This window comes from Pagrus pagrus, assembly GCF_965226575.1.
Source record: "Pagrus pagrus genome assembly, chromosome: 3".
In the NCBI taxonomy this organism is placed as follows: domain Eukaryota; kingdom Metazoa; phylum Chordata; class Actinopteri; order Spariformes; family Sparidae; genus Pagrus; species Pagrus pagrus.
Window position 1 is genome coordinate 31,709,742 of NC_140187.1, and position 22,523 is coordinate 31,732,264.

At 42.1% G+C, this 22,523-nt stretch overlaps 3 long non-coding RNA genes across 8 annotated transcripts; 1 reads left to right on the plus strand and 2 right to left on the minus strand.

The window, feature by feature from the left end:
• The first annotated feature begins 704 nt into the window (after nt 1-704).
• On the plus strand, nt 705-2,624 carry LOC311255021. The gene is made up of 3 exons (XR_014622311.1): nt 705-1,308; nt 1,880-2,075; nt 2,477-2,624. It is a non-coding gene; the product is annotated as an uncharacterized lncRNA (long non-coding RNA).
• Nucleotides 1,415-4,503, minus strand: LOC311255019. 6 transcript variants are annotated; one of them, XR_014622304.1, is made up of 6 exons: nt 4,447-4,503; nt 3,007-4,354; nt 2,790-2,913; nt 2,577-2,625; nt 1,954-2,018; nt 1,415-1,593 (listed from the first exon to the last, which is right to left on the minus strand). It is a non-coding gene; the product is annotated as an uncharacterized lncRNA (long non-coding RNA). The 6 variants fall into 6 exon arrangements; XR_014622305.1 differs by having other exon boundaries at nt 3,007-4,155; nt 4,259-4,496; XR_014622306.1 differs by having other exon boundaries at nt 3,007-3,948; nt 4,043-4,496.
• Nucleotides 4,504-4,521: 18 nt separating this feature from the next.
• LOC311255020 lies at nt 4,522-6,634 on the minus strand. The gene is made up of 3 exons (XR_014622310.1): nt 6,488-6,634; nt 5,804-5,937; nt 4,522-4,559 (listed from the first exon to the last, which is right to left on the minus strand). It is a non-coding gene; the product is annotated as an uncharacterized lncRNA (long non-coding RNA).
• Nucleotides 6,635-22,523: the final 15,889 nt, after the last annotated feature.

Below are 22,523 nucleotides of genomic sequence, written 5' to 3' on the forward strand. Positions count from 1 at the left end.
GTGTGTGTGTGTGTACGTGTGCGTGAGTGTGTGCGCATGTGTGTGTGTGCGCATATGCGTGTGTATCTGTGTCACATGAATGGGGATGTTATGCGGGGTTTGTTTCATTTTTCTTTTCTTTTAATGTACAGCACTTTGGGCTGCATTTTAACATGTATGAAAGGTGCTATATAAATAAAGTTGATTTGATTTGATTTGATACAACAGTAGTTGACATGTAAAAATTGTTTTGATAGGATTGAGGTTGTTAGGGTGGGCGGGGCAGAGTGTTACAGGAAGTGCATCTGGCCGAATGAGCCGTAAGTTAATGCGGGTTAAAAATCATTTTGGCGGGTGTTAATAAAAACTAGCCAGTTTGGCCGGTGATGCATGAGGCAATCATGTCAGTCAGAGCCGCTCTACTGTTCTCGCTCCCTGGGCAGTACTGACTACATTTCCCATGAACACTGTCGTGATGCTACGTGATGACGTATAAGACGCCCATTGGCTGGGCGCAGGCAGTGCAACTAGAGTCCTAAAGAGAGAGAGTGGCGACAACGGAAGTTCAAAACGCTGGCCGATCACGTGGTCCATGTAGCCTCCAAAAGTTCCCGGAAGTGCTTGGCGGGCAATTGAAAATAATACGAAAACCACAACGATCGGTAAATAATGGTCAATAAAAGCTTTTCATTGCAACATTTATATGCTAGTGTTAATTGCTTTGAACTCCATTAAGTTTACCAACTTAACTTTAATGTAAAGTCGTTGAAAAATCGTAATATTTTCTGTTTGTTTTCACTTTCAGACTAACTTTTTGAGTGAGGAGAAGGTGACTAACACAGATTTGCCCATTGACTGCACAGTAATTCTGGACTCGCAACAGCATTATGATGATAACTGTCTTCTAATAGGAAATCCACAGCAAATAAGTTACACTTTGATTTGAATTCACTGCAAATAAAACTGAGTTCTATCACCATTTGTTAACTATTCTTCCTTATGCCAAACTTACTCTACTCAGTGATGCACAATAAATCAGTCTTGTTTTTCCCAAAGCACTTTGTACCACAATCAATTCCTAAGAAACGGTATCTAAAGAAGTCAAACAGATCAGCATTTCAAGCCGTTTGTGTCCTTTTCACCATGTAGTCCTTGACAGTCTTCACCATGGTGTACTGTGCTGCATGGGGATGCTCCAATCGCTCTGAGAAAGGTGTGAGCATGTATGGCTTCCCCAAAGACCGAGACAGGAGAAAGGCATGGATGGTTAAAGTTGGAAGGAGCCATTTAACCACCTACAAAGATGCTACCAACAAAAAAATATGTGAGGTAATCATATTCAAACAATGCATTTGCACTTTTAGCATGCTTTCAAAAACCACACCACTGAGTAGTTTAACATGTTTTTAATTAAAAACAGAACACGGAGCAGGAATACAATGCAAAAACCAAGGGAAGTTAAGTTGCAAATTGAAGGGGTGAGAAAAAGGGGAAAAGAAAAAGAAAATGACAGGAAAAAAACAACACTTAAAAGGCCATCTTGGAAACAAGAACCAAACCATGAAGGTGAACATCGGGCAACCCAAGAACAGCTGAAGGTGCTTCGGGACAGTGCTGGACAAGGGCAGAAAGTGATACACAGATTCACATTTTCTAATCATCAACAGCTTTTGCTGCTCATGGTTAAGTATAATCAGCCACTGATGTGTGACACATTTTGTCAAGGTGCCTCAGGAACTGGATGTTTTATGTGTGCAAAGCTTTTAAACGTATCTACTAAATGTAATGTGCCATGTGATAGTGTGTATTCAACCACTATGGGATATATGCTAGACATTTTCATAGTGCTAGATACAAGTGAGTTGTTGAGTGTGAGAACTAAAGTCAAGTCACTCTGCAGGCACATTTTGAGGAAGACCAGTTTGTCAAGACCAGCAAGGGCAAGACTAGGCTGAGAGAAGATGCCATACCCACCATCTTTGTGCATCGGGCAGTAGTCAGAAAGCGGAGGGCCCCTACTCCACGATGCCCCCCTTCACCTGCAAAAACAGGGTCCTTAGCTGCAGATCACAGCTACTGTATTACAAGTGACACAGGTATAATGTATATCAAATCTTGATAAATATACCAATATTTCTTATTTAAAGCAAAGCTCTCGCTTAAATGCAACCTAGGCTTTTTTGTGAATATATACGAGTCAAGCCTTCATGTAATAAAAGCACAACTACGACAAAAGAGGCACTTTTAAGATTTACTGTATTTTCGTTTTCAGCTCAAAGTCATTTTCAGTGGGAGTGCTACAGGAACGCTAGCATTGCTATTTTTAAAACAAAACACACCACACTTTTGTCGTAAATATGCTTTTGCACGAAGGTTTGACTCATATACATTCACAAAAAAAGCCTAGGTTGCATTTTAGCGAGAGTTTCCCTTTAAGCAACACAATATTATTTTAATATTTAAAAATAAACAGTGACATGTCTTCTACTTAAACCAGTTTCCAATGCTGAGGAAAGACAGGATGAGCAGAGTGAGAGAAGGGAAAGTGAGACAGAAGAAAGGGAGGGCATGGCAGATGAGAGACAGGGAGAGCTCACATCAGTCAGTCAGCAGAGCAGGAAGCCACCGCCGACAGAATCACAGCTCCTAAAACAATTGAAACGACAAGAAAATCAAATTAAAAAAAACAGGGCAGCACTGAGAAAATTAAAGAAGGAAAACGCAGTTCTGAAGAGGACAATGAAAATTAGGGACAAAAACATCAAGAAAATTTTGACTAAAGATCAAATTGGAGCATTAGGCAGACTCACTACAAGAGGGATGAAATGGAGCAATGATACCGTCAAGAAGGCGTTAAAGCTCCGGTTTGCTGCTGGTTCCTCTGGCTACAAGGCCTTGCAGGACTTGAAGATTCCCCTGCCAGGAATTAGGACCCTGCAGAGAAGAATGCAGTCAGTAAGGTTTGAGCCTGGTATTTTGACAGAGGTGTTTGACTTCCTCAAACTTAAGGCAGATGGGTTTACAGACCTGGAGAGGGAGTGTGTGTTGACCCTGGATGAAATGGCGATAACACCAAGTGTGGAGTTGCACACACTGTCAGGAAAGCTGTACGGCGATGTGACTTTGCCGGGTCACACAGGGGTAGCAACACATGCGTGTGTGTTTATGTTGGCTGGAAACACAACACGCTGGAAGCAAGTGGTTGCATACCATTTCAGTGGCAATTCTACCAAGGGAGCAGAGTACAGGCCAATCATTACAGAAATAATACAGAGGGCAGCATCCATTGGGTTACATGTAATGAATGTCACCACTGACATGGGTAGCCCTAACCAGGCCATGTGGAAATCCTTTGGGGTCGACCACAATAAAACATCGGTGACACATCCAGCAACACCAGACAGGCAGCTCTTTTTCATGCCCGACGTCCCACATTTGGTCAAAAATCTAAAAAGTGCCCTTATCCGAGGACAGGTGTTTTTCCTTCCTTCAGATGTTGTCCAAAAACAGAACCTCCCCTCTAACGAGGTTTCTGTGGTCCCAATTAAGGACTTAATTCAATTTCAAGAGGGAATGGCATTAAAACTAGCTCCTCAGCTGACAGCTGCAGTCATTGGACCAAGTCACTTTGACAAGATGAAGGTTGGGCCAGCTCTGAATGTTTTCAGTAGGGCAACGAGTGCTGGGCTGAAATACTTGGTGCAGCAGGAAAACCGCCCTCTATCCTACATGACCACAGCATGGTTCCTGGAGCAAATTGACAAGTGGTTTGATCTCATGTCATCTCGGCATCCGATTACAGCCTTGAGCAGGCTCAAGATGGAGGAGTACCAGAGGGCCATTACCTTCCTCCAAGACATTGTCCATTTGTTCCGTGGCATAAAGATTGGTCCAAAGGGATGGTGGAAGCCTGTTCAGTCAGGAGTGATAATGGCAACATCATCAATTCTGGCCATACAGGAAGAGATGCTGTCAAGAGGACACAGGTTTGTGTTAACGTCAAGGTTCACTCAAGACTGCCTTGAAAATACATTCAGCTGTGTGAGGTCTAAGAATCCTGTACCAACTCCAGTGGAATTCCACCATGCTCTCAGGATCATATCCGTGGGGCAGTTCCTCACCACGATCAAGTCGGGCAGCTACCAGGAGGACGACAGTAGCTTCTTGGCAGATTTCCTGGACAGAGTGGAGCAAAATGTCACTCCGTCAGTTAGAGTGGAACAACTGACAGTGGTGGACAGAGCAGCACCTGACCTAACAAAGAGTGAAAAATGTATACTCTTCCATCTTGCAGGCTACATTGTTCACAAGATCATCAAGTTTGCCAGCATCTGTGAAAACTGCAGAACTGCAACACAGCACAGTGATGACAATCCTGTGGAAGAAAACAGCATGTTGTTGAAGTTTAAAGAGTTCAAGTCAGGTGCCCTCTGCCACCCCTCCCAAGAAGCCTATGATGTCATTCACCACATCGAGGAACTGTTCAGGACGAAGACTGGTTCCTCACTCATGGAGCTTCCAAACACAGTGGGTGTGCTGGAGAAGGAAGCTCTGGCACTCACCAGCAGGCTTCCATCATGCTGTGGAGTAAAAGAAAAGATAATCCGGAGATTTATTAGGTTGAGGTTGCGGATTGAAGCAAAAAAAATACAAAATGACAGGAAAACACAACACTTAAAAGATGGCCATCTTGGAAGCAAGAGCCAAACCAAGAAAGTGAAAAAGAACTGTGGCCGAGGTTCAACATCAACCAACCCCAGAAAAGCCGACAGTGTTTCAGGACAAAGCCAGCATCACTGCCCCTCCACCAGCATAAACCCAGCCACCCTCAGTAATCCCCCACCTAACATCACCCAACCAACAACACTAATCCTCTACCTGCCAGCACCCAATCCACATCACTCCTCCCTTACCATCCAGAACCGAGACAGCACTATCAATGCTCCACCTACAAGCACCCAACAATCACTGCTCCTCCACCTACCAGAACAAAGCCAAGACAAGTAACACTTCATTTGACTACATCCACCTAGGCTTACAAATCCTCCACCTACCTGTATCCAGAGAATATAACTGCCCCTCCGCCAACTACCAGCCCCAGCTACATCACTGCTCCTCCCCAGTCAACATCACTAACCCACCACCTACCTGTATCCGGTAAACATCACTGTTCCACCAAGTACAAATCATTAACAAGAGACATGTAACATCCTTGTCATCATCACTCCTGAGCTATAAGATATTTGGTCCTTACTCTTCAGTTCTCCTGATGTGCAGCATGCAGCAGCAATGTAGTATGATTACTTAAGTCATTAATCAACTACGTATTCATTACAGTTACTAATATACATACTTGTCAACCATGACATCAGGAGCACTTTTGCAATCTAAGACAATCCATTTCAGTTGCTCTGCCATACATTATTCATTTATCAAACTTATATATTTGAATGACTGCTTGAAAAACATCACATTATGTCTTTTCAGTCTCACCACTGTCTGCTCAGCACTCCTGGCCTGCAGCGTGCAGAATTAAGTTATGAAGAGGCATCACTGCTTCTTGACCACACAGCACCAAGTGCAGGTAACTGATATACACGGAAAATATTATGTATTTTTGTGTGCGAGATAGATATATAGATAAATCGACATACATATATGAAGAAGAGACTGCTATGGTGATCATTTGCTGTGCATGCAGGCCCCCCCACACCCCTGGCAAATATAAAGTGGGGGCTACTTTTCCAAAATGTGCACGCACTGGTCAAAATCAACCAGAACTGTATAAACTGGTAAACAGTGGCTACTTGTAGTTTATTCTTACCTTTAACTCCAAATGCTTCATTTCTCCGCTTCTCCTTTGCCTTTCCCTCTGCTTGACTGCTCTGAACTAATTAATCAATTAGGGACAGCTGCAGCCAATCCGGACGCACGATTAAGTGGCGAGGGGGAGGAATGCTGCGTGCACATTGAATGATCAAGTCAGGAGTCTCTTTCACAATATAATACAGTCTCTCCACAATATTCACTAGGAGAATTAGTAACATGATACATATGCATGGAAAATATAACCATGCTGGTATAAACCCAGTTTGTGTCTGTCCAGAATCCCAATAGTAGTATTTACGTGATTTGGTCGATTGCCCAGCTTTATAGTAAATACTGTACTCCAATACACACACGGTAATTATATTAAACTAACAGAATTGTGTGTGTGTGTGTGTGTGTGTGTGTGTGTGTGTACACACAACACACAGTGACAATGCTGTTTAGTCAGTGCAATGCGGTGGTCAAGACATTAAGAGCTCGCTGTCCTAGCTAATGTCCTCATATCTTAAGCTTCATCGTTATCCAGAGTGCTAGCTTAAACTTTTACGTGTTAATATTCTCTAAATCTTCTTATCTAGACGGGGACAATCCGCCAACATAGTTAACATAATTAACTACTCGTGTCGATTTAATTCTAATGCAATACTAATGTAAAAATGTCATTCTTTAAACATTTTACCTTGATCAAGTGTTGCTCCGACCGTGTGCTCCATAAGAATTACATTGGGCGGAAGTTAGCGAAAGCTAACTTCCGGGAACTTTTGCGGGGCTCCATGCTCCGCCATTGCTGTGAAAAAACTGAACCATTGCAGTAAACGGAGGTGGCGCCACTCTCTCTCTTTAGGACTCTAAGTGCAACCAACCAGCGCGAGAAACCATGGAAACAGAAAACACAAAGAAGAAGAAGAAGAAAAAGAATGAATGAACGGAGCAGAAACTATCAAAAGAAGGGAGGGAGCTAGCTAAAGTAAATTAAAAAGTAGCCTAAACTTAAACTAAATGCGGCGGTGGTTGGTTGGACAGACGTCTGGGGGCGAGAAGAGGAAGGAGGCAGAAGATGAGATTGAGAATATCAACAACAATGCGTGCGAAACGAAAAAAAGAAAGTTCAATGCCAAATGGCTGACGGGTTGTGAATGGTTTGTGTTTGATCACTAAAAATGTCGTCATGTTTTGTTGAAAACTGGCGTGATGTACATCTGTACATCCCGCCAAATCTGTGATGTACTGTTCGGTGTGATACGTTTTTCTTGGTACAGTGGGATAGATTTGGGATTTTTGGTGTAGTAATCTCTGCAAGTGCAACATCAGACTTTTGTAACTATATTGTTTTTTGCCTCATAGTGGAGCCAATCAAGGCCCCAAGAGTCCACAGTGTGGGGAGTTGATGTCCTAGGTTTAGTCATTGGTAGAGCCTCTCCCCTCAGGGACAAAGTGTAGCACTAACGTCAACGAGACGTTTTTAGATAACAAATTGGTAAATAGTCCTACCAAATAGTGCTTCTTAAACGTAGATGTTTAGTTCAACCTAACACCACATAAGTCCATCATGTATGTAGGCTATAATATAAAAAACGCTTAAGGTGCGTTCACACTGGACCATTTATTTTTGTTGCTGGCAACAAGTTTACATATTAAGTCAATGCAAACGAGCGACTGAGCGGTTAATCGCTCAGGCGAAAAATCGCTGGGGCAGAGCGAAAAATCTCTCAATCGCTCTGTCGCTCGAGATGAGAAACCCCAAGTCTCTGGCCGTCAGTCGCTTGTCACTCAGCACTGATTGGCTGCCGTAATCTATGTGTAACTATGACAACTACTGAAACCATGGAAACTAGGGGTGTGCAGAGCAGCCGATATTTGTATCTGTATTTGTATTTGTTGAGGGGGGAAAAGTATTTGTATTTGTATTTGTATTCGAGTAAAATTCAAAATAGGCGTAAAAATATATATATTTTTTTAGTTACACTTCTAATTTTCGTTATAGTGTAAGTATTCTTTAATTATCCATTATAATAATTATGGATATGCAATATTGGTTGATGTTTTTCCATAAATCCAGCAATGAACATGTAACAAGGAATGTCATTGAAAAGAAAATAACATAACAGCCATTACATCATCCATGGTTAAACCAACAACTAATAAAATATCATTGTGAACATTATGAACCCCACCACCACCCGTCCTTGTTGGAGGACGTTGAACAGACAGAATAAAAACAAATAATACTTAGAAGAACTGTTCTTTCTAATGCACAGAGCTCCAAGAACTAAACTTGATCTGTAAATAATATTACATAGTAGCCTATAGCTAACGGTCATTATGCCTCTGGCCTCGACCTGCTCTTTTTACTAAACTTAACCAACTCCTCTCTTCATTGCCTAAAACCCAACCAAAGCACCGAGCAAAGAATTTTTTTTTCTCCCCCGGTCTGCTGTCAGCAGGGTCGCCGGCTGCAGCAGCCTCGCGCCCGTGAAGTGGGCTCAAGCCGCGTTCAGCCGCGCTCGAGCGGAGCGGGGGAGAGAAACAATGTGTATTTATTTTACTCTGTGGAAGATCTCCCAACGGAGTGAGGGACAAAGCAAGTGGGACAGATCTGCCCAGTCCCTGAGCAGCGCGCGTTTCACAGACAAGGCACAACGCAGAGTGTAAACAACGTCACCTGGTTCAGCAGCACCATGGACAGCTGCTGGGGCGGGGGGGAACAGCGGTGTTTTGACCCCCTCCGCCCCCGACTCCTGAATGCCACTCACTCACTCATCCGGGCATGTACTGCAGTCTCATGAGGAAACGTAGCTTTTTGATATGATGTTTTTGTTGTTCCCGAATACAAATATTTTTTAAAGTATTTGTTTGAAATAAGTATTTGTAAAAAACACGTTATCTGTGCCTTTCCGAATACCGTATTTGGGTTCGGCTCCACCCCTAATGGAAACGTAATACAACTCCACCGGTCCGGAAGAGCAAAGCCAGCTTTACGTAGACGATTTCTGGAGACATGACAGTGGACGTGGACAGGCTTATTGTCCTTGTGTCCATAGATATAAAGGCTAGATGTCTCGTCCACGTTGCTGGCCAATGGAGTCGAACGTCCGCACAGGTCGGCCATCTTGGTACAGGTAGCTCGCTCACCCATAACATTGTGTTGGTAATGAAACATGTACTTTTTAAATAACCATAAACTTGCTCAATTTTCAACCGATTTTCAAACGGTTTGGTTTGTTATAAACGTCAAAGATGTAGTTATGACACTGCATACTTATGAATAATTATGTTATGTTCTGAATAATGTTCTAAAATAGGTAGACTACAATATTTCCCTTTACAAATAGGCTATACATCAAGAAATGCTGCATGTTGAAATCCCCACCCTGTACAGAGATATATTTATGACACTACATACTTATGAATAATTGAGGCCTTGAGACGAATAACCATACAAGTCCATATTTCCAATTTTGAATGAAAATATTTTAACACAAGAAGAGGTTGAAAGTGGATGAGTTCTGAAGAGGAGTTGAGGATTTTCACATTTGCTTCCATATTACTATTATTTTTGAAAAAGCTTAATATCTGAAAAAATTGAAAAGCTAAAAAGCTGAACTGTACAAGGCTGAAAGAGCTTAAAGAGCTGAACATGTTGATAGTTGAACGGTTTCTATAGCTGAACGTATGCTGAAGTAGTAGTAAAATGAAATTTGAAAAATTCCCCATAAGGATGAATAAGAAAACACCTCCCAAACACCTGCAGGTATAGACAAAAGTCTAATGGTTATGGCCAAAATATGTATACAGTGAGTAACAGGAGACATTGCTGAACTCTGTGATGTGTTTTTTATTTCTGTAGAGTGAAAAATGAGGGAGCCAGAGCGAGAGACAAAACAGGTACCGTCTGCTCCACTCCAGAGATTTAGGCTCAAAGTTAACACTGCGGCTTATGGGGGAGTTGCTGGAGTTCTTGTCGCTCGAGGGCTTCTACAGCCAAAAGTTTAAGTCCTACATCTGAGATAAGACCATCATCTGAAAGCCAACAAGATTTCCTACATTTCTATGTATATATTGTCTATGTGAAGTAAAAGATGTGGGACCCAAATCAAGCTGAAGAGAATTTTTTCTAAAGTTTTTCCAGCTGCTCTCCACTCTAGCGATGATGTCACACACTCTAGCTCACGCAATACACACCCATTATAAACCCAGAAGACGATTTCAACATGTTCAAGCATCCAGAATTATAACCACGTTAATGACGTTTGTCAGAAACCAAACTGTTTGTAAATCTGTCAAGGTTTCAGCGAGATATAGTGGGGCAGATAACTGCAAATTACAGGAGGATTGTTCATTTCTGGAAACAAGCACCAAAATTGGCACACATACTCCTTGGGGATTGCTCTTTTGATAAAACCCGTTAGCCACCTAAAAATTCAAGACGGCGGCCATTTTTCAAGATGGCCGCCATTGAATATACAGTAAGACTGCATTTCGGAATACAATCGCAAAGACTTGTCCTATTTGAATGATCTTGGTGTCAAATAATGCATTTTTCACTATGTAGAATCCGAATTTGGACCCATGGACTTACTCACTGGCTTCCTTGTACCATATATCAGTCCCGGAATCCTAATATTCTGCTACATTAGAGGTTCATGTTACGTCTGGCTCGGCTAAAATGCATGGTAGTGTATATCGTAGTAGTGTTAGAGGTTTAGTATGTGCAGCATCTTCCTGTACTAGGGGGTTAACCCTAACCCCGACCCTATGGTATCCCATACCTTATTGTGCGTGATTGCGCATTGTGCAAGGTGGTAAAAGGATAACCCCTCGGCCTTGATTCACTGAATACAGATAATTATCATACTGTGATACCTTTATTACCATTCATCAAGATGGCAAATGCAGATCCAGGACCATCTAAATTCCGGACTGACTGGAGAAAGTGTTGTCTTTGCCAGAAGAAGAATAGTGAAGAGCTCAAGTCACCACGTGCACAACAACCACAACAACATGATGGCTACACTATGATTGCGACTAATATTCCCCTCTTTCACGGAATTAATGAGATGCCTATTGTTCTGGATCCAGTCAGACTTGATGATGGTGGTGGCAGCGAAGAAACTCTGAGGAGGAACAAGGCGCAGTACACCACAGTTGTCGCCTTATGTTCAACAACACGAAATTGGAGAGAGCCACAAAAAGAGGAGCAGAGAGTGCTCAGCCAATCGAAAGCCAAAGCAAGCTGCGTAGAACCAGCCCTAAAGGCCAAACGTGTTTCATTTGTGACAAAGCAGCCCCATCCTCTGAACTCACAAGACAAGCTATGACGATGAATCTCAATAAGAGAGTTAATGAATGTGCCAAAACTTTAAATGACGGAAAACTTCTTGCAAGACTCAGTGGTGGAGATGCTATTGCACAGGAGTTCCAATACCATATTGTATGCTTGACAGACCTGTACAATAGAGAGAGGTCATACCTCAGAGCCACCAAGAGACTGGAACAGGAACAAGATGGCCGCCGTCTTGAATTTTTAGGTGACTAACGGGTTTTATCAAAAGAGCAATCCCCAAGGAGTATGTGTGCCAATTTTGGTGCTTGTTTCCAGAAATGAACGATTATTACCGTTATCTGCCCCACTAGTAAAAGTATTAGCGTTTGTGCAGATCACTGACTTCACCTCAGGTTACCTCAGGTTCCACAGATCCAGCCAGAAAGCTAACCTCTACCAAGATGGCCGACCTGTGATGACGTTCTAGACTCCGCCGTAAGACATCTAGCCTTTATATATATCTATGCTTGTGTGGTCCCACAGAATCCTGTGGGACCACACAATCAACGACTACAAAAAAGCAGACACACAGGAACTTGTGTGGAGGGAGATCAGCGTACAGATGGGGGTTAATGGTAAGTTGTTTTTTTTAACGTTAGTTAACGTTAGTGCCCGTTAATGTTGAATAACGGTAGTTAATGATAACGTTAGACATTCAAAAGAAACACACAATAAGCAATCATTTAAATAAGAATATACAAACAAACAATATACACCATTCATACCTAAGATATTGTGCAACAATAGCAATCTAAATATTTTTTTACGAGTATGAAATGTGTGCTGTTTTTTTCTTGACAGTCAAAATACTTCAGGCCAAATGGAAAAACCTGAAGGATATGTACAGGAGGTTGGTCAAGGAGTACCAGGAGGAGGGGAAGAGTGGCTCAGGGCAGAGAAAGACAAAGCCATGGAAACATTTCTCGGTCCTGTCTTTCCTGAGACCCCTTTACAACCCCCGACAGACCTCAGGGAACATGGGGCTGGAGGTTGAGGAAGACAGGGCCGAGGAATCTGTCAGGAGCCCAGAGGCAGCAGCAGCAGCAGCAACCAACGAAGTTGACACTGGTTGGTTGAACACAATGGAAAAGTTTTGTGTTCGGACAGTGGTTGTTTATGTGTTCACAATGTATATTATAATGTGGTCTCATCCAAAGCAGAGCTTTTATAGCAAGCACAGCGTCCAATATTGCAGCAACAGTGAAATGATCAATTATCCAATAGAATGAAAAAAAATAATGACGATTACTTTGTATTTGTTGTGTTTTTGTATCTGCTGTTTTTTTTATGGACAGACAGATACTGTATATAAATACATGTGTTGCAGTAGTTTCACAAAAGCACTGTTTGTTTCCCACAGTGTGCCAGAGAGACATGTAGTAAGCACTCCTGCTCCTGACCTGGGTACCATACCTGCCCCCCTTACCATTTCACCGATGAGGTACATACATGCTTAATTAGTGTGTGCACAGATGTGCGTACATACATATACTGTGTAGACCGTATATATGGCTGTAGTGTCACAAAAACACTGTGCCCATTTCATACAGCTTAATGGAAACAAATAATCTGTTCTCCGGCTCTTTGTCGCTGGTGCATGGAGAGATGCCACCCCCAACCACGCTTCCATCCTCAAGGTATGTACGTGCATAATTTGTGTTTGTGCATAGGTGTATGTACGTACTGTATATATGGCTTCCCATGCATATGTCACAAAAGTACTGTGCTCATTTCAAACAGCATGGCTGACAGTGGGAGCCAGTACTCCAGTTCTCTTGCTTGTGCTTTTTACCCGCCTCAGCCCACCCCTCCACCCTCAAGGTATGTGCCTGCATAATTTGTGTTTATATACATGTGTGTTAACATGATTGTATGTAGCTGAAGTTTTACAAAAGTGCTGTCAATTTCACACAGTAATACCTGTAGCGACGGCAGTGGGCGAAGCACAACCAGTCCCACAGTAAGACCCCCACATCCAATCCTCCTGGTGTGTATGTACATATTTTGTGTGTGTATTTATGTGTAGTATGCAACAAGCACACACACACACACACACACACACACGTTGAATCTTGAAAAGAAGCTTTTACCAGTACATACAGTAGCGATCATGTTCCAGTATTCCTATGATGTTCCAGCAATAGCTATAACGTAGCGATGGCCAAAACATGCTGTATTTGTCTAGGGGTGTCACAATTTTCCAAATCCTCAGTTCATTTTAATGTAATCTCCGATATTTGATTTTTATGTACCACATTAAGCACAAATTGTCAAATTCAAATTATTTATTTTTAAGGTAAACAATAGGTAAAACAATAACTTGCTTTACCAGTCCACTGAGGTGCCTGCCATCTAGTGACTGTCTTTGGTAACAGCATGCACACGACTCATGCAATAAAAGAGAAATAACAACACAAAGGAACATAGCAAAATAAATACACACGCACAGCATAGCTTACAAACTATGGTCTTCTTGTCAACAACGCAAACATTGTCAACCTAACTCACCGGGATTTCAAAATATTCCCACACCAGTGATTTCACAGAGCCAGGAGGCGGCTAAAGCTTGGATGTTGCATATACGTATGTTCCCAAATCAAATATGGTGTTTACTTTACATACAGGGAGAAAGAGACTGATGAAGTGCAACAACACAGTGGAAGTGGAAAGTACGTCAGCAGGCAGACCACTCCACCCTCCCGGTATGCACACTGGGCTACAGCAATTTTGTAGAAAACAAATTAATGTGGAACAAACTGGACAACTACAAGATGTTTAAATATTGTTGTAGTTTCACTATCATATGGTGTTTGCAAGGTAGGAAGAAGAGAAAGGCCACTGATGACAATGATGCCATGATTCAGCAGCTACTGCTGGATCTGCTGAAGAGGCAGGCCAGTGCGGCACCATCTCCATCTCCACAGCCAATGGAGATTCAGATCTTCCTGCAATCCCTCGAACCTCTCCTGCATAGAGTGCCGCCTGAACACATTGAACATTTTAAATTTGAGTTGTACAGCTTTGCCTTTCATAAATTGAACTCTTACCAAAATGTGTAAGAATAGGCGGTACTCTGCAGGAGATGATGCAGGGATTGCAGGAAGTTTTAGAGTTCTGTGAACTATAGTAAAGAATCATCCCTAATGTTCTGTTTGATCTTTGTAAATAGCACTGTTAATTAAATGTTTAAATTTTTTATTATATTTATTGTTGACCATACACTGTGTTATGCCCAACTCGTTGGAGAGCATAACAACAGATGGAGGACCACACGGTTGCCAGTTAAAGTATTAAATTAAATTTAAAAAATGTTAAAAGGTCAAACAAAGAAGACCAACTCTGTGTACATCGGTAATCAGTAGTGAGGTGAGGGTGTTGGGTGCTCAGGGTATGTGTGTGTGAAGTCAGAAAGGGACCAAAACAAACAAAGCCATGGGAGATGGCTGAACAGCACTAGCCATCCAGGAGGGAGAGAGCGCCATTTTGGAACCACCAAGCTAGGTGGGCCGCAGGTGAAGAGAATCCCCCAATAAGGAGGAAGGAACCGGTCAGGAGCACCTGAAAGGGAGGAGCACAGGCAGGGCAAGCAGCAGTAGAGTAAAGCCCGAGGGCCATCACAACTGAAAGAGACAAAAAAAAAGAAAAAAGTTAATTAATGTATTGTATTTATTATGTATGGATTTTATTGTGTGTATGTATTGTGTTAATTAATATATTTATTTTGCTGTTGCATGATAGTATTATTGCTGGAGTTATGCTAAATATAAGGATGAAGTTACTCGTAAAAGAGCCATCTTGGTGTACATTTGCACTGCACGCAAAATTGTAGTTAGGTTTGTGTGGGTGGCTCTTATAAGAGCCATTTAAAGGGTGTGCACATATATGCTACACTGTGTGTTGCCAGGGGACTTTTCCTTCTTCAGAGAAGTAGGCTGTGAAGGCCTCCCTGACCCTGAGGGCATCCATCCCAGCGTTGTTGGCACCAACTCTTCTCAGATCTGGTAGGGGGTCCACCTCTCCAAGCATGATGCTTCCAGCCTGGGTTGGGGTTGTGCTCTGGATGTAATTGTGGAGGAGACAAGTAGCCTTCACACAGATGTCAGCAACCTCTGGACGAATCTCAATGACACGCCTGTACATTCTCCACTAAGAAGAGAGGATGCCAAATGCGTTCTCCACAGCCAGCCGAGCCCGAGACAAACGGTAGTTGAGAATCTGGCGTTCAGCTGTGGTCAGGCTTTCCCTGGAGAATGGCCTCATCAGGTGTCGCTGCAGTGGAAAGGCTTAATCTGCGATGATCCTCGGTGGTCTGCTCCTGGTAGTAGCTGGTCAGCGGGCAGTTGGTGGGTGCCAGTTGAGAGTGCCTGACCAAAAAGAGAGTTGGCCAGAACCCCAGCATCATTGGATCTGCCAAAGCCCCCAACATCAATCACTCTGAAGCGATGCCGTGAGTCAACAACAGCCAAGAGAACGACTGAAAACATTTCCTTATAATTGAAAAACTGGGATCCTGTGTTCTCCGGGGCTTTGATGACCACAGGTTTGCCGTCTATCGCACCACAGCAAGGAGGGAAGTTCCACCGCTCCTAAAACTCCTTTGCGATAGTCCTCCACTCCTGTGTAGTAGGCACAGCCATGAACTCTCCTACGAGGCTCTCCCAAACGGCACTGGCAACTTCAGGGACAATCATGGACACTGTGGACACCCCAACACGGAAGATGTGTTAGGGTGGGAGGCCTGAAGGAGGTGGGATTTTTTCGGTTGGAATTCAACTTGCTCTTGCTGGTTTCTACAATATTACCAACCCCAGCTTTAACATAGCATGTGAACCAAAACACAATATCAGCCTATTTCTTTGTTTTTTTGTTTGTTTCTTTTAAATGAGGAGGAAGACAACTTTCTATTAAAGCTGGAGATTTAGTGGCCATCAGTGGTCAAACGTTTCACCTGCAGCTGGTGCATAGATGACTCATTTCTTAAAGAAATTAGACATTTTTTACAGAGAGAGAGAAACTAAGATGTCATCATTGCACCTCAGCATCTGTCAACACTCAGCCCACACTGAGGTCAAGAGACAGATTACATGATAATTTCCAGTTACGATAGCAAACATTACCGAAGAGCTCCAACTGAAATGCTGTTGCTCACGACCGGTCACTGCTGAGTATGAGAGGTGAGTGTGATGGAAGCCACTTATCTGAGAGAAAGGTAAGGGAGCTGATACATTAGCAGCTACTCTTATCATAATGGCCTCACAAAACAAGGTCACCATGCACTTAATGAATAAAAACATCAACCAAGCAATAGAGGAAAAACAACAGCAGTAAAAGCCAATTATTTTCCCTAGTATCTAATGTTTTGGGTGTTAGCTATATGGAGGGAAATTTCAGGACCTCCTCAATCGTCCAACAGAGAAAAGTAAGATGAATGATGTTTGAATTGCAGTGCAGTTCTCACCAACTACATTAGGTAAGTTACTTATGAAGACAAATGATGATCATACATCAGATGATTCTCTCTTCCTTCATGTCCCATAGCACCTCCAATCATTTAATCGAGGAGGAGTCTAAAGACATGTTTAAACGCCCATAAAAGAAATGTAGCAAATAGCTGTAAATATTCTCACCTCAAGTGCTTCCTTCCCTCCCACAGGAGGATATAAACTGCTAAAGGTCAAGGGGCCATTATTTATATCCAATTAAAATGACAATAAAATGCATATTTTTTGCAACAGCTTTCAAGTTTCCTCCATAAATTAGATGCCCTGTTTCCTCAGAGTCTACAGCCATTACTAGCACTGTGAGACTGTAATAAGGCACAGCGGTTCTTTTAGTGAACATCAGCACAATAACAATTTGAGCAGGTCTAATGTCCACAATCTTAGTTTAGTGTGTCTGCATGTACAATTTGGCAATTAGCAGTAACCACAAAGTACAGCTTAGGCTGATGGGAATGTCATTACAATGTCACAATTTATCCTAAGCTGAACATGAATGTGTGCACCATATTTTATGATAATCAAATCCACAACTCCTCCTGGGCAGGTCACTGGGGAAACGATTATGGGTGCTATTTCCTGTGTTGCTGCGTTACTGGCATAAGTAGCAAAGTATCATTATACCTAGGTCCCCGGCGGGACTTTTGAGGCTTAAGAAGCATTAAAGGCTCGGTAGGCAGGAATCCTAGAAAAAAGGTGATCGTTGAGTCTACACGGGTCTCATCTCCTCAGCTCTGACCCGAGCTCCTCCCACCAGACAAGCACAGGCATCTGATGCAAGCGCTTCATACACGTACCCGACAGTCCCTGCCCGAGGCAATCCGCAACTAGCCAAAGCTTTTTTTTACGTTATCCTCCATAATGTCCAAGTCACAGGTAAGAAAATACTTTTTTTGAACACGAGCGATAGTAAATAGTATTTATATTTACTGAACAGTGCTGAATTAGTTCATAAGACGGTCGGGGTGACAAATGGATAACTTTACTCATATGTTCACCTGTATGAGTATGCTTACGCGTCACTCATTTCAATCGTCCCGATCATGATTGCGATTGTTAAAACTATAGAAGGGAATTTACTGTCACTCTTAGCAAACTTGTAGGTATGTGAAGATGTCTGAGGTGGAATAGTATAATTCGGGACTCTAACGTAGCAACATAAACTTGATCTTGTATTAGCAGCAGCCGTATGCCTTTGGCTAAGGTTAGCAGAAGGCTAACGTATTAGCAACTTCCGACAATGCGTTATCGGTAGCCGCTGTCACCTGGCTGTTTACATGGTAAATCAGCCCACACAACCTAACCACCATCACAGCAACTGTAATTGTTAGAGGAAAAATAATTTAGCAGTTTACCTGTCCAAGAGAAGAACAGCGAGCTCCGACTTCAAACCAATATTATCTTGAACTTCTCTCCATCTTTGAAACGTAACGCCGATATTGATATGCGTTTAATTGTGTTGGTTGTCAGACTGTCTTTTAGACTCCCTTTTTGACGAATCTGTCTTCCTCTTCTTAGATTGTTTTGCACTGAAAGCGGGTGTTTCCAACCGTGGAATCGCAATCTTTCTCTGTGAGTCTGCCTCACAGCGTTTGCACTACGGAAGCCGCGCCGGACAAGATGAACGAGACTCGCGATAGCTACACACCGGTATTTACTTCCTGAGTCTCGTTCATCTTGTCCGTCGTGTCGTGCCTCCGTGTAAACATAGCATTAGTGACTGTTTAGGCTGTAAAAATGTACTAAATGACGTCATTTCGAGTAAACTCTGGATGTCGCCACTTCAGGACACTTGGATTGCAGCGGACGAGCAGGATGGAGGAATATTACAAAGTTTTTGTGTAGTTTTATGGACCTTTTCTCCCGGGTGCCACTTAAGCTCGTTATATCGATTATCGTTGCCGGAGAGTACCCCCGCGGGTCTCCAGCTGCACTTTGAGGAATAAGAAACTACACCGGACTTCTCATCAGCATGTGGGTGAGTTGATAATGACTGAATTTTGTTTTAGAGTGAACTATTTCTTTAAAGTTTCAACAGCAAAACAACAACAAAAAAATACAATACAGTTAACAGAATAAACAATACCAAACAATATTAATGGTGGGGCTAAGCAGCCAGGTGTTGGTGAATTATGAGAAAACAAAAACAAAAGAAACAATAATAAACAGAATCAACTACACCAAACAATATTAACGGTGTTAGAGACAGCGAGGCAGTTCAAAATTAAACAAATTGAAGAGTTTAGCCCCACTCACAGCTCACTATGCTAAAAACCATCCCCCCTTCCCCATCCTGCTAACGGACAATAATCTACACACATCCCCACTTTATCTTTACATATTTATAGTATTTATATGGACATTCAATCTACCTCAGTACCAACTCGCACCTTATGTAAATACTGCTTATATTCCTTATTCTATTTATAACCTTTTATATTTTATACCTTTTTACATTTTTATATATATATATATATTATTTTTTAAATTATTTTAACTAGCTTACTGTTCTGTTCTGTGTTGTGCTGTATATCTGTTAAATGTTGTGTTGTGTACAAATGCTCCACGTGCCTTACCTTGAATTGCCCCCCGGGGACAAATAAAGTTTTTTAAATTGAATTGAATTGAATTGAATACTTAAGGACTAATGACAGTGTTTGCATTGTCATTAGGCCGACAGTCAAAGGCCGGCAGTAGGCACGTCTGAGGAAGGGGAGAGGGTCCACAACAGGCCTCTACAAAATCATATATTACTAGTTTTAACAACACGTTAACCAAACAAAAACTAAGGCACGATACAGAGACCGCTCTCATACCTGCGACGGCAGTGGACAGCAGGCACACCAGACGTGAGGTGTGCTTACGGCAACAGAGGGAGAGCCAAGAGGACCACTACCTGCCTTTATAGGATGCCTGCATGCAATGATTGGCTATCAATCACAGAGCAATTGAGAGCAAAAACATATGGGCCCATGTAAACTGGAGCAGAATATACTGTAATACAGCTCCGTTCTGCTACAAAAGTGAAGATATAACTTAGAACTGGAACTTGGCCTTCTATATAACAAATTTAAAAACAATAAAATGTAATAAAGCAGTTCTCTTCAGCCCTTCATCTAAATATTTGGCTTACTGTAGCATACAAATGAAAATACACTAAAAATGAAAATAAACATTTCTCAAAAAAGCATCTGTCCTTTTTGTGAGCTGTGCTTGTGACTGGACAGACAGAGCAGATTAAACTATTGCCCTCTACATGTTCACATTTATGCAGGTTGAACAGATGTATTGATTGAGTTTTGGCTTTTTACTTGCTAAGGTTTTATTGCACATACTGTCAGTAACTACGAGCTTAGTTCATGTCACCCTTCAGGTTATCTTTCACTGCACTGCATGTGTATGTGTGTGTGCAGCACTGACACACAGAGGGGCAGAGCAAGATTCTGCAGACTACTAGATGCCGAGTTGGGGGAAAATATTTAAAAAACTGATCCGCAGAGATCTTCTCCTCTTGATAAATAAATGGAGCGGATTAAAACGGTAAAAACACAATAACGCAGTTTCACATTTAAAATCAGCGTTTTTCTGACAGACACAGAATGTAAGGAGGGAAAGAGTAGGCAGCTGGAAATGCTTTAATGTCCGGCCATTTGGCTGGCAGCCGGCGCTTGAGGAAAACCCTGAGCAGGACTCAAAAGGACTCAACCTTTATTTCATTTTTGAAAGCCTTGTTTAAAAAATTATATCAAATGTATGTTGATGAAGGTTCTCAGTCATCCAAGTCATGGTAAATCTAAGTGCTGTATTGTAGGCAACTGGACTTGTTCCAGTTTCTTGAAGACGTTTCACCTCTCACCCAAGAGGCTTCTTCAGTTCTAACTAGCTGGAGGGGAGTTGCAGGCTTTTAAACTCTGTGTGGGAGTGTCCTTACAGAGTCGCGAGGGCCACTTGTGTGGCCCAGGTTTGAATGGGTGTTAAAGCTATGGTCTACGATTTGAAAGATTTGTCACTATTATTAACCTTATTTAGATGGTGGTTATGGCCCAATAGTACGACCTACACAATGTGGAGAGTAAAAGGAACCAAATAAATCCATTCTCTCTAGCGCCTGTAAAGCTGAAAAGAAATTGACCAATAGGTCAATTCAACCCCTGTAAGCTAACAACAAGCTAACATTGCTATCATGTTTACACCAAATTAGCCTATTTATTTGCTCGTGGCAGCTTAATGAAGCAGCAAGTAAGATGAATAAATGGATGAATGAAACCCCAACGCGAAGCGGAGGGGCTTCGGATTTATTTCCGGATTTTTATTTTATTTGTCCGGATTTATTTCTCCATAACAACCTCTCGCCCGGTCACTACTCAACTGTTTTGCTAACCCTCCTCCCGGTCTTGTCCGTTTGTTTTCAACGAAGCCTTTGCTAAATCAATATGATGGATTATCATAAACGCGTTACGATGTGTGTATTTGTGTGTCTTATCTGTCATAAACAAGAGATTACGGTTTACGGACACGTTTGTGTCGCGGTCTGTGTGAGTCTCGGAGCAGCTGTGTGTGTCCTAGCTGCTGTCTGGTGCTACTCAGACAGCACCAGGGACACACACAGTTGCTCCGAGACTCACATAGGTTTGTTTTTCAGCCACAACGTGGAAGCGATCGTTGTGATGAAAGCTGACGGCAGCATCTGTTAGTCTCTTGGCCCTCAATAACTTTTAGAAGTGGCTAACTTAGCTGTTGTAACTTATTACGTAGCTGTAAGGTAACGTAGCTGTAGCATGCTAATGACGTTATGCTAGTGACGTTACGCTAGCCTGGCTGTGGAGCTTAGCTGTGGACATTGTAATGACTTACAAGATTCACGTGAGTTTCAACGTTCATTGTAATAACTTAATCTGTGAATCCGACATCGTTACTCCGCATTCAAAGCTGGGCTGTATTTGGTTTCTGCCGGCTTGTTGCTCTTGGTGCTTGTTGCGGGACGTATAAAGTTCGTTGAAGAGAAAAAAAAAAGCTTGTCGCGGGACTCCGAGGGGAGAGCGATACAAGCTCTGAGGGGAGGGGTTAAGGAGCACAGAGGGGAGGGGTGTGTGTGTGGGGGGGGGGTGCTTTTTTCAAACCTTTCTCAGATCGTAGACCAGAGCTTTAAATGGGAGCTAGTACGTCAGTTTGTTGGCACTCCTGTCATTTTAAAGCCCACTTAGCCAAATATATTAGTCTGATTGCTGCAGAGACACATTGCTGCGACCAGCACAAATTTATGTAGGTGGAGTAAACATTGTGGAAATATGAGTGTGAGAATTTTTTAGATTCCCTTTCAAATCTGTCAGTTGAGTCCTCCACTCTGGCCATCAACATTCTGTCCCATACACACCAATGTAAAATAATCTGAAAATGGCTCAGAAAAATGATTTATTCCTTTACTGTGACTGTGTTCAAAGTATAAATGAAATTATAAAGTCCAAATCTCTGTAAATGTTCCAAATTAAGAATTGAGTTTCTATGTGACTGTATGGAGGACTGGGAAGAGTTTGAAAATGAGTGGGATTGAAACGATTTCTAACTGGCTTCCATTATAACTAAGCTAAGACTAAGCCACAAAGAAAGTTGAACATTTAAAAAAAAAAATTTAATGGGATGTAAAAGATATTAGATATATTCATACCTGAAATGTAAACAAGATGTAGAACATTTAAAAGTTTGAATGGAGTTTCTATCTGAAAGCGTGAAAGAGTAGATATGTTTTGAAAATGCCCGAAAAGTGTGAAAATGTGGGATTTTTGAACATTCTGCCCTTCATTTCAAATGAGGAATTTTAGGGGATACATAATAAAAATACATTTAACTTTTCAGTCCCATTCATAGTATTTGACACATTTCCACTGTTTCTCCGT